Source organism: Cebus imitator, unplaced genomic scaffold (assembly GCF_001604975.1).
Source record: "Cebus imitator isolate Cc_AM_T3 unplaced genomic scaffold, Cebus_imitator-1.0 Scaffold22, whole genome shotgun sequence".
Lineage (NCBI taxonomy): Eukaryota > Metazoa > Chordata > Mammalia > Primates > Cebidae > Cebus > Cebus imitator.
The window spans coordinates 5656803-5659775 of NW_016107337.1; the positions used below are offsets into that span (position 1 = coordinate 5656803).

General features: G+C 42.0%; 1 pseudogene; it reads left to right on the forward strand.

Annotated features, from left to right (window-relative positions):
• Positions 1-2136: 2136 nt before the first annotated feature.
• On the forward strand, positions 2137-2599 carry LOC108299466 (annotated as a pseudogene).
• The last annotated feature ends 374 nt before the right edge of the window (positions 2600-2973 follow it).

Below are 2973 nucleotides of genomic sequence, written 5' to 3' on the forward strand. Positions count from 1 at the left end.
AGCCATGAGGTATGAAAAGTGTGTTATTTCTAGGCAGTGTTTCCAAAAGTGTAGTAGGGTAGATAATTTTATGTGGCATATGAATAAACATTTTTATTTGAATAATTATGCTTTTATTTTTATCATTCCTCCCCACTCTCTCCTTCAACACTGACAGCCTTGGTACCACCGTCTGCCTGGGATCACTGGTTCTATTCACAGCCTCTATTTGGGTTCTCATGTCTGCCACCACCCGCCAGGCCCTGAAGGTCACACCGCACCGCCTGCTCACCACACAACTCCTCATCATCTCTTCTGACCATATATCCCTATATTCTCTAACTAGAGGACCCTTACCTGTGCCCTCTGCAACTCAATAAATCGTCAGTCAAAACTCAATCTAGAGAACCAAGTCTAACTGTCTTTCCAGTAAAGCAAAGCCATTCCCTGTTAACCAAGAGTTCTAGGTGACAGTGAATGGCTTGCTCTCTATTTCAATTATTTATTGCTGTGTAACAAATTGCCCCAAACTTAGTGGCTTAAAACAACAACCACTTTGTTTGCTTTCTAGCTTCTGTGGATTGATAGCTCAGCTGGCAGTTCTCAGTGTCTTTCAAAAGAGGCTTGGAACTAGAGGCAACAGGAAGCCCCACCAGGAGGCCAGCCTCCTCCCTCTCCAATGCAGGGCATGTGGTCTCTCTGTGTGGTAGTTTAGGGGTCCCAAAAGAGATGGAAAATGGAAACTTCCAGGCCTTCTCAGAGCATAAAGCAAGAGCTGCCAAAGTGCCACTTCTGCCACCTTTTATTCATTAAGCAGTCTCAAAGCCAAATTCCACCTCTGAAGGGTCGGGGGTGGTGATGAGGTATTTGCAAGGTGGGCATGGTGGCTCACACCTATAATCCCAGCACTTTGGGAGGCTGAGGCAGGCAGATCACCTGAGGTCGGGAGTTTGAGACCAGCCTGACCAACATGGAGAAACCCAGTCTCTACAAAAATATAAAAAAATTAGCCAAGCATGGTGGCGAATGCCTGTAGTCCCAGCTTCTCGAGAGGCTGAGGCAGGAGAATTGCTTGAGGCAGGAGAATTGCTTGAACCTGGGAGGCAAAGGTTGCAGTGAGCCAAGACTGCGCCACTGCACTACAGCCTGAGAAACGAGCAAAATTTTGTCTCAAAAAAAAAACAAATTGCAGTCTTTTAAAATCATTCCCAATGATTAAACAGGAGAGTTCTCAAACAGGAGAGTTCCTTTTAGTTTTCTATGCAGAATAAACACTTTGAGAGTTTCAAAATCTATTTACTATTCTTTGGGATAAACTTCAGTTCCTTGGGTAGAAAAAGTGTGACGTTTCCCCAGAGCAGTACAACATTGAGGTCAGGAGCTGGTTCAGACACACTGTAAGTGATTATAAAATTATGTACACATGAGTACATATAAATACTACTTGCCTTTCAAACAACACTCTGAAATCCAAGTTTCACAACCATGAACCTCACTTTGAAGGCGCTTTCACATTCTCTACTTTCTTAGAAATTAAAATTTATTTTTCAGTCCAAGCTGTGGCAGTCACCAAGGAAGGAGGTGAGTTCAGCTTGGCAGTGCCAGGAACACGGCCTGGAAGGACACCCCCCACAGACTGTGAGATCCTTCAGCAGTGATTTTGTCTTATTCTTCTTCACGTCTATGCATGCCCTTGCCTGGCATGTAACAGACACTCAACACTGGGTCAAGGAGTAGGCCAAGCATATTCAACTGAAAGAAAAGCAAACACAGATCAGGCGTGTTGGTGTTCACGCCTGTAATCCCAGCACTTTGGGAGGTCGAGGAGGGCAGATCACAAGGTCAGAAGTTCGAGACCAGCCTGGCCATACAAAATTTTAGTATTTGTGCTAAAAATACAAAAATTAGCTAGGCATGGTGGCGTTTGCCTGTAATCCCAGCTACTCGGGAGGCTAAGGCAGGAGAATCACTTGAATCAAGAGGCAGAGGTTGCAGGCACCCAAGACCATGCCATTTCACTCCAGCCTGGAGGACAGAGCAAGACTCCATTTCAAAAAAAAAAAAAAAAACAAAAAAAAAAAAAAAAAAAAAAACAAAAAAAAAAAAAAAAAAAAAAAAAAAAAAAGAAGACGAAAAGAAAGCAAACACGAAGTCATCATGGCCTCTATGTCTATTCATGGAAACCAAGAAAAACGTCCCATTTACCACCACCAAGCAAGCAGAGCCTGTTGTTTTATCCAAAATCAAAACTGCACATCCACAGAGGAGAGATTTTAAACATTATAAGAGGATGTCAAGAAGAAAGTTTCTGCAAGAGTGCACTGCCTTTTCTCCTGTAAGCATGCTCGTCACCCAGAGACTAGTCTGCCAAGGTTATTTAGCAGCTAATCCAAGATTTGGATCACTGCCTAAAGTTACACTTGTTAGTATCTTGGGATTTGGCTTTGGAAAGGTATCATACATAAGAGTATGCCAGAGTAAATTCCATTTCTTTGAAGATCAGCTCCTTGGGGCTGCTTTTGGTCCACAGCAGAACAGGCATTGATTACTTACCTGTGAAGGATGCAAAATAAAGCATGGATTTGGTGAGAAGGGACATTCACAGCCTTTGGCTTCCTAAACCCTGCGTCTATGATTTTTGAAGATTTTTTATCCTCTGGATTGTACACATTTGAAATTTCAAGTGTAGTTTTAAATATTTTATTTTAAATATTTATTTTTAAGTATTTTGTTTTAAATATTTATTTTAAATATTTTGTTCCACTAGATGTATTTTACTTCTAGTATTTATTTACTAGAAATATTGTTCCACTTCCAGTGGAATAAAAAATTATTTTCTAATCTGTAGAAGCATTTCTGTCCACATTTTTAAAAGTTAAAATTATCGCCGGGCGCGGTGGCTCAAGCCTGTAATCCCAGCACTTTGGGAGGCCGAGGCGGGTGGATCACAAGGTCAAGAGATCGAGACCATCCTGGTCAACATGGTGAAACCCC